Source organism: Panthera onca, chromosome D1, assembly GCF_046562875.1.
Source record: "Panthera onca isolate mPanOnc1 chromosome D1, mPanOnc1 haplotype 2, whole genome shotgun sequence".
Lineage (NCBI taxonomy): Eukaryota > Metazoa > Chordata > Mammalia > Carnivora > Felidae > Panthera > Panthera onca.
The window spans coordinates 22,224,974-22,234,776 of record NC_138348.1 but is presented as its reverse complement, the minus strand read 5'-3'; the positions used below and the strand labels follow the sequence as shown (position 1 = coordinate 22,234,776).

The 9,803-nt window shown below is 37.0% G+C and overlaps 1 pseudogene; it reads right to left on the bottom strand.

Moving 5' to 3' along the window:
* Positions 1-8,905: 8,905 nt before the first annotated feature.
* On the bottom strand, positions 8,906-9,483 carry LOC132660661 (acireductone dioxygenase pseudogene; annotated as a pseudogene).
* Between the last annotated feature and the right edge of the window lie 320 nt (positions 9,484-9,803).

The following is a 9,803-nucleotide window of genomic DNA, read 5'->3' as shown; positions in this document are numbered from 1 at the left end:
ATATTCCATGCTCCTGGATAAGAAGAACAAATGTTGTTAAAATGTCAATACTACCCAAAGCAATCTACATATTCAAAGCAATCCCTATCAAAATAACACCAACATTCTTCACAGAGATAGACCAAACAATCCTAAAATTTGTATAGAACCAGAAAAGACCCCAAATAGCCAAAGCAATCTTGAAAAAGAAAAGCAAAGCAGGAGGCATCACAATCCCTGACTTCAAGCTGTATTACAAAGTTGTAATAATCAAGACAGTATGGACAGGCACAAAAACAGACACTCAGATCAATGGAACAGAATAGAGAACCCAGAAATGGACCCAAAAATGTATGGCCAACTGATCTTTGACAAAGCAGGAAAGAATATCCAATGGAATAAAAAGAGTCTCTTCAGCAAGTGGTGCCAGGAAAACTGGACAGAGACATGCAGAAAAATGAACCTGGACCACTTTCTTACACCACACACAAAAATAAACTCAAATGAATGAAAGACGTCAATGTAAGATAGGGGCCATCAAAATCCTCAAAGAGAAAGCAGCCAAAACCTCTTTGACCTTGTCTGCAGCAACTTCTCACTTAACCTATCTCTGGAGGCAAGGGAAACAAAAGCAATAATGAACTATTGAGACCTCATCAAAATAAAAAGTACAGCAAAGGAAACAATCAGCAAAACTAAAAGGCAACTGACAGAATGGGAGAAGATAATTGCAAAAGACATAGCAGATAAAGGGTTAGTATCCAAAATCTATAAAGAACTTCTCAAACTCAATACCCAAAAACAAATAATCCAGTGAATAAATCGGCAAAAAACATGAACAGACACTTTTCCAAAAAAGACATCCAGATGGCCAACTGACACATGAGAAAATGCTCAACATCACTCATCATCAGGGAAATACAAATCAAAACCACAAGGAGATACCACCTCACACCTGTCAGAATGGCTAATATTATCAACTCAGGCAACAACAGATGTTGGCAAGGATGCGGAGAAAGAGGATCTCTTTTGCACTGATGGTAGGAATGCAAATTGGTGTAGCCACTCTGGAAAACAGTATGGAGGCTCCTCAAAAAATTAAAAATAGAACTACCCTACGACCCAGCAATTGCTCTGCTAGGTATTTATCCAAGGGATACAGGTATGTTGTTTAGAAGGGGCACATGCACCCCAATGTTTATAGCATCACTATCAACAATAGCCAAAGTATGGAAAGAGCCCAAATGTCCATCAATGGATGAATGCATAAAGAAGATGTGGTACATATATACAATGGAGTATTACTCAGCAGTCAAAAAGAATGAAATCTTGCCATTTGCAACTACATGGATGGAACTAGAGTGTATTAATGCTAAGCAAAATTAGTCAGTCAGAGAAAGACAAATATCATAAGACTTCACTCACTTGAGGACTTTTAGATACAAAACAGATGAACATAAGGGAAGGGAAGCAAAAATAATATAAAAACAGGGAGGGGGACACAACATAAGAGATTTAAATATGGAGAACCAACAGACAGTTACAAGAGGGGTTGTGGGAGAGGGGATGGGCTAAATGGCAAGGGGCATAAAGGAATCTACTCCTGATATCATTGTTGCACTATATGCCAACTAACTTGGATGTAAATTAAAAAAAAATAAGTTAAATAAAAATACCAAAAAAAGAATATATAGCAAAGTATACCATTTTTAGAATACAATTAACCAAAAAAGCCCCAAACCTATGCACAGAGAAAAAGACTTATCTGTAATTATTGTGCAAAAATTTTTAATTTTTATGTATTCAAATAATCTGTTTAGAATATTTTCTATAACTATGCAGAGTAATTGCTCCTAATCACGTGCTGCCTTTACATAAAATTCCAGCATATGCATATTTCTATGATACCCACACAAGGAAAAGAATTTAAGGGCACAAACTTGGAAACCATATTGTGCTGTGAAAATGTTTTGAAATTAGGAAAGTTGACATAAGGATAGGATCCAAGAAAAGCTACTGGCATTTGATCACTGGAAATTATGGAAAAGAGGAAATAATGATGAATTAGGTCTGACAGTGGTTCCAAGGGAACTGGGTGCTAGAACACCACCTATAAGAATCTCCAGATGTTTGGATCAGGGTGATTTACCAGACAACTATAACTTTTTAAGATTCTCTAATTCCTCTGCCTGGTTCATATTCAACCAATCACACTGCTGAGCTAAAACTAATTTACAAAAATGATTTCCCTGCTTCGTATAGAGTAAGTGGACTTAGTCAAATAAATGTTTGATGGTTGTTGTTTCATGTCTCCCTCAGACTGATGATTAAAAACCCATACTTTAAAATAATGTAATTATTTCTACAACACAGATCAGTGCTGCAGAGCTTCCAGTCCTGTGAAGCTTCCAGTCCTGTGAAGCTGAATACCTGGATTAGTACCATCAGAGCTTGCAAAGTGGTCAGAGTTGGATGGATATCACGGGGAATGATGGTAGAAGATTCATAAAAACAAATGAATCTGCAATTTCTAAGTGTGCACAGCTCATTTTAAGTGTTATCATTATCGTTGTTAATTTGATGCATTAACTTAGCTAGGTAGGCTATAGTACTCAAATATTTGGTCAAACACCAGTCTATAGCAGATGTCAAACACCAGACCTCATTGTGAAGGTATATTTTGATGAGGTTAACATTTATTTATTTATTTAATTTTTTTCAACGTTTATTTATTTTTGAGACAGAGAGAGAGCATGAACGGGGGAGGGGCAGAGAGAGAGGGAGACACAGAATCGGAAGCAGGCTCCAGGCTCTGAGCCATCAGCCCAGAGCCCGACGCGGGGCTCGAACTCATGGACCGCAAGATCGTGACCTGAGCTGAAGTCGGACGCTTAACCGACTGAGCCACCCAGGTGCCCCTGATGAGGTTAACATTTAAATAGTAGACTAAGTAGACAAGATTACCCTCCATAATATGAGTGGGTCTCATCCAATCAGGTGGAAGCTTTAAGAGAAAAATACTGAGATCCCTCAAGGAAGAGAGGGGGAATTTTTATATCTAGACTCAAGCAGCAACATCAGATCTTTCCTGGGTCTCCAGAGTTCAGACTTGTCAGCCCCCACAATGTTGTAAGCCAATTCCTTAGAATCTTTCTCACCTCCTCTCTCTCTCCTTCTCTGTGTCTCCCTGTCTCTCTCTCCCTCTATGTAGATACATGACAGATAGATAAATAGATACACAGGAAGATATAGATTTTCACGCATGCACTCGTGCGACACACACACCTTACTGGTTCTGTTTCTCTGCAAAACTTTGAAACATCATATTTTGTGTTCTGACATATTATAGCTATTTTAAGATTTAACAATCTCTACCTATGGTAAACAATATTTTCTGCTCTCATATCAATCCCTTTTCATGGCAACTCAGGGGGACCATATCTTCTAGCCTCCTTTGTAGTTGTGGTGAACCTATGTGACTGAATTCTATCCAGTGGAGTGTCAGTGGAAGTAATGTAAGCCTCTTCCAGACTTAGTCCTTAAAATCATCTTACTTAACCCTCCAACTCACTCTTTCTCTTACAAAGCAATCTTGAAGGCCATGTATCCCAGAAGACATGAAAACAAGATAAAGAAAAGCTCTCTGATCCACGTGAGACTAGTTTAAGCAAGAAGTGAGCCTTTATTACATGCAGTGATTGAGTTACAGGGATTTATTTCTTACTGCAGCATAGCCTAGTATTGTCTTATTTATACCATGCATCAGGTTGGTTGCCTATAGCAAGGTGTAACAGAAAAGCCAGAATCTAATTAGTCTGAACAATATGGAAATACATTATCTCACATAATAGGAAGAGAATAAGTTGGATATGTTTCACAACTGGTTGAATATGTCAATGATGTTTCAAAGTCTGTCCTTTTAAAAAATAATTCTATTCTCCTGTGTTTCAGCTTTGCCTTTATGCTGGTTCTCCTCATACTCATTTGGCCATGCCAGATACAGACTTCACATCCAGATCCACTACTGCCCAGAATTGCTCAACAGTCCTACCTCCTCGTGTTCCATTGAACATGAGGTGAGTTACACACACCTACCACCTGACCAATCAATGGCAAGGGGATTAGGAACACCATCATTATTTTAAATAAATAAAGATTTCCCTCCCTGGGACTAACGTTAGGGTATGTACTCCAGAGTCATGTGAAAAAGAAGTTATTTTAAGCAAATCAAAACTCTGTCAATAGCATGTATCAAACTCAAGGTCATTGGGACACTAAGTTTTGAAGTTATGCTTTGGACTTGTGAACAGGTCATTACCTAATATGCCTAAGAATCAAGCTATAAAAGGGTCACTACCTAAGGTGAAGAATCCTGACCAAACTCATCACCATTGCTTCTGAGTTAAGGGTATATATGTAGGGCCAGAATCACATTCCTACATTGTATGACACAAGTAGGGCAAGAACGTGTATGTCCTGAGCCTTATGCCATACACTAACTCTCAAAAAGTTTGTTTTGGGGAACACCTGAGTGGCTCAGTATGTTGAGCAGCTGACTCGAGTTTGGCTTAGGTCATGATCTCACAGTTTGTGGGTTCAAGCCCGACGTCAGTCTCTGCACTGGGAGAATTGAGCCTACTTGTGATTCTCTTTCTCCTTCTCTCTGCCCCTCCCCCACTTGCACTCTCTCTCTTTCGCAAAATAAATAAGTAAACATTTTAGGGGCACCTGGGTGGCTCAGTCAGTTGAGCGTTTGACTTTTGATCTCGGCTCAGGTCATGATCTAAGTTTGTGAGATAGAGCCCCTCCCCCGCCCCCACCCCCACCCCCGTCAGGCTCTGTGCTAATAGCACAGAGCCTCTTTGAAATTCTCTCTTTTTGTGTCTCTGCCTTGTCCTCTTAAAATAAACAAATAAACTTTAAAAATAAATAAACACCTAAATACATACATAAACAAACATTTTTAAAAAATAAATAAAAAGTTTGCTTTTCTACTATCATAAGCTGTTAGTGATTTCTCTCAGTAATAAAGAGTGAGGACAAGGCTAGCCCTTTCAGTAAATTCTCTAGAGGAAAATAAAAAGTAATAGGGTGATCTGTAAAATGCCTTACTGGGAATTCAATATGAAAATGCATTAATTTCAGCTTCAAACAACAGAGAAATACATTTTATAATACATGACTACATTCTTTTATCACTCAAGAGAATAGCAAAAATGGGGGAGGAGAGAAGTTTGGAAAAAAAGATGAGAAAGATGTAAGAAAAATTAAGGAACAATATTAATGAAAAATGCCATTATGCTTCATAAAATTAATTAAGTCTTCTATTGAATGTCACCCCAGAGCCACATAATCCCTGCTCAAAAAGACTAACCCAATTTGTGCCAATTAACCCGAAGCAAATCTAGCGTTTTTGTATATGTTTAACAGAAGCATACACAAAATGATACAACACATCAGGATTAGAGAGGAGTCAGTATAGTTCTATCTTATTCAGTAAGCATTAAAACAGAAATAAAACGTTATCTATTCAGTTGTTGAGTGCATTCAAAATGTCATTTAATACAGGTGCAGAGTATAAAGTTAGTGCCCATGATCTTGACTTTACTTTCCTGACATTCTATGAAAGCTCAGCACAAAGTGGAAAATGTTGATTTGGTTGGGGAGTTGGGATTTCTAGTTTTAAAAATCTCTCACTTATTACTTTTGTAACCCTGGGCAATTCACTGAAACTTTCCTAGGTTCTGTTTAGTTACCTAGAAAGTAACAACAATGAATATGTTCCTGTAAACCTTCAAGAGTTGTGTTACTTAAGTTTAGTACCACCCCAAGGTTAGACAAAAGAGCTGATTTGAATTATCACTGACATACTATACTGATCAAACATTTATAGTCTTGAAATAACTGCTTGTTCATTATAATACTATATACCTCATTCAGCAGTTGGCAGCTCTAAAGCCTCATTCCTTTATTACCATTCAGTTGCTAGACATGGAAGACCGACTCCTGTACTCAAAGTAGTCAAGAAAGGGCTAATGTCACAGCTTTTCATTGCCAACCCCCCTGCTTTATTGGGGTATGTTTAATTATTTTATTTGTATTTCAGGGGTACAACATGATGTTTTGATATATATGTACATTGTAAAATGATCACCACAATCAAGCTAATAATACCCATATTTAACTTTTAACACATATTTAACTCTTTTTTTTTTTTGGTGAGAACACCTAAAATCTACTGTTCAGCAAATTTTAAATATAAAATACAGTATTTACAGCTACTGTGCTGTATATTATTTCACTTATTTACCCTGCAGTTCTGAAACTTTGTACCTATTGACCAACATCTCCCCAGTTCCCTATACCCCGGTCCCTGGCAACCACCAATCTACTCTTTGCATCTATAAATTTATGTATTTTATACATATATCAAAGATCATAGAAATGTGTGAGCTTATTTCTGGGCTCTCTATTCTGTTCCATTGGTCTATATGTTTGTTTTTTATGCTAGAACCACACTGTAACTTTGCAGTATATTTTAAAATCAGGAAGTGTGATGCCTTCAGCTTTGTTCTTCTTGCTCAAGGTTGCTTTGACTATTCCGTATCTTTTGCGGTTCCACATGAACTTTATGGTTTTTTTTCTATTTCCATGAAAAATTCCACTGGAATTTTGACAGGGATTACATTGAATCTGTAGCTCAGTTGTGGTAGTGTGGACATTTTAACAATATTAATTATTCTGATCCATGAACATAGGACAGCTTTCCATTTATTTGTGTCTTCTTCAATATTTCATCAGTACTTTCTAGTTTTCAGTGTACAAAATTTTCACCTACCTGGTGAAATTTAATTCCAAGTATTTTACTCTTTTGGATGCTAGTATTAATGGGATTGTTTTCTTAATTTCTTTTTTGGGTAATTCATTATTAGTGTACAGAAATGAACTAATTTTTGTATATTAGTTTTGTACGCTGCAACTTTACTAAATTTGTTTATTACTTCTAACAGAGTCCCCCCCACCCCCAGGGAAATCTATAGGGTTTTCTATATAAAATTGTGTCATCTATAGACAGAGACAACTTTACTTCTTCCTTTCTGATATGGATGCCTTCTATTTCTTTCTGCTTACCTAATTGTCCTGGCTAGGATTTCCAGTAGTATGTTGAGTAGAAATTGTGTGAGTGAGCATCCTTATCTTGTTCCTGATCTTAAAGGAAAAACTTTCAGCTATTCACCATTGAGTATGATGAGGTTAGCTGTGGGCTTGTGATATATAACCTTTATCATGTTGAGGTATATGCCTTCTATAACTAATTCGTTGGGAGTTTTTATCATGAAATAATGTTTTATGTTTATTCATCTATTGAGATGATTATATGATTTTTAGCCTTCATTCTGTTAATATGGTGTATCACATTTAATAATTTGCCTATGTTGAGCCATCCTTGCATCCCAGAGAATAAATCCCACTTGAACATGGTGTATAATACTTTTAATATGCTTCCAAATTGAATTGTCCATAGCAGTTTCTTATGATCCTTTTTATTTCTGTGCCAACAGAAATAAAAGTTACAATGTCTCCATCTTTCATTTATAATTTTATTAATGAGTCTTCTCTCTTCTGTCTTAATATAGCTAAAGGTTTGTTAGTTTTATCTTTAAAAAAAAACAAATAAATCCTGTCAATCCTTTATATTTGTTTTTTCATCTCTATTTTATTTATTTCTGCTCTAAACTTTATTATTTTCTTCCTTTTGCCAATTTGGTTTGTTCTTCTTTTACAAGTTCCTTGAGGTGTAAAATTAGGTTATTTGAGATCCTTTTTTTTTTTTTTTTTTGTAATTTAGGCGCTTTTTCTGCATCCTAAAAGTTTTGGTATGTTGTGTCTCCCCATTATTATTTGTCTCAAGATGGTTTTATATTTTTCTTTTGATTTATTCTGTGACCTGTTGGGTGTTCATTTTCATGTTGTTTAATATTTCCATATATTTATGAATTTTCCAATTTTCTTCCTGTTATTGATTTCTAGTTTCATACAATTGTGGTCAGAAAAGATACTTGATTTGTGTCTCAATTGGTTAAGTCTTATTGTGTGACCCAATAAGTCTCAATTTGTTAAGACTTATTGTGTGACCCAATGTTCCATGGGTGCTTGCATAGAATATATATTTTGCTGCTGTTGATGGGAATGTTCTGTTTATGTCTGTAAGGTCTATTTGGTCTATAATTTTATTCAAGTTCACAATTTCCTTAGTAAATTTCTATCTGGAAGATCTATCCATTGTTGAAAGTGAGGTATTATAGTCCCTACTATTATTGTATAGTTATCTACCTTTCCCTCTTCTGTTAATATTTGTTTTATGTATTTAGGTGCTCTGATGTTGAGTATATGTTTGTAGTTGTTATTAACTTTTTTATATAAACTTAAGGCAGTTCCTTTATTTTGAACAAGAAAATGGCATCAACAATTCTGAGTATCCCTCCAATGAATATGAGAGCTCACCCTGACAGCACTCCCACTCAGGGGAGAAAAGTGTCTTCTATCTGGCCAGTCCTGTAATCTACTATGATGCCTTCTTACAAGGCAGGCAGGAGACAGACTGACATCTGTCTACAGTAGAAGGACCAGGTCTGGATGGATCACCTTAGTGCTTACAGTCAGGGAGATGACTCTCATTTGGGTTAAAGTCCAATGCGTATGTTAAATACAGAACTGGTGACCACTGATCTTGAATAAGGTAAAATTAATGTGATTTGTCCACATTTCCACAGTTGCTTCCATGTAAAAATCCCTTTTATAATAAATCTCCTTTCCTTAAAACATACTGTGATCAAATAATCATGCAACGAAAAGTTCACCTAGTCCCCCAATATAAAAGCAAGGAGAGAGGACAGGTTCTCTACTGTGATCATGTTCAGGAAATTCACAAAGGCAGAGGGTGAGCTAGGCCCTGGGAGCACCACTGCTCTGTCTGTGCTAAAACTTTCATGTACTGCCCCTCCAGCCTCAAATTGGTCTAGCCAGTTGTATGCTGTCCACACTGGTTCTCCCACAATCAGACACAGGACCTTCACTTAGTTCTTTTCATCCAGTGTGGAGTGGTGATAAATCCCCACAGGAAGAGTTATCATGTCTCCTTTTTCCATGAAGATGTGGATCCACTTGTCCTCTTTGTCTCTCACATCAAAGTACTCACTGCCATCCAAGATGTAGCAGATCTCATCGTTGAGGTACAAATGCTCCTTGTAGAATATCTTCATCTTTTCTTCATTATTTGGTAATTTATCCTTGAATATGGTTATTATGTCTATCCAGTAGTAGTTTCTCTCTTTTTGAATATTTTGTTATTCTGGTTAATTCTTATATATGTCAGCAACAAGCTTACATTAAAGAACTCCCAGCTGGCACAGCTGCTCCAGGTGTATGGGCAGAGGATGGCTTGGCATGGTGGGGCCACATCAGGTTGTGGGCAGACTTGTCCATGTCCCAGGCCTGTACCATAGCCCTACTTGGGTGCAGGGAACACCTGCCTGTTCCACTGCCCAGGCCATGGCCAGCTGATCCCACACAAGCAGCTGCAGGAGGTAGTGGAGAAAGGAGGAAGGGGGCCATTATATATTTTTGACGGTGAATTATTTTTCATTGTATGATGACTTCTTGGTCTCTTTGTGACAGTTTTGATTTAAAATCTAAAATGTCTGATAGAAGTGTGGCCATCCCTGTTCTCTCATGGTTTCCATGGAATATCTTTTCCCATTCATTCACTTTCAGCCAATCTATGTCCTTAAAGCTATAATGAATCTTTTGTGGACAGCATATTA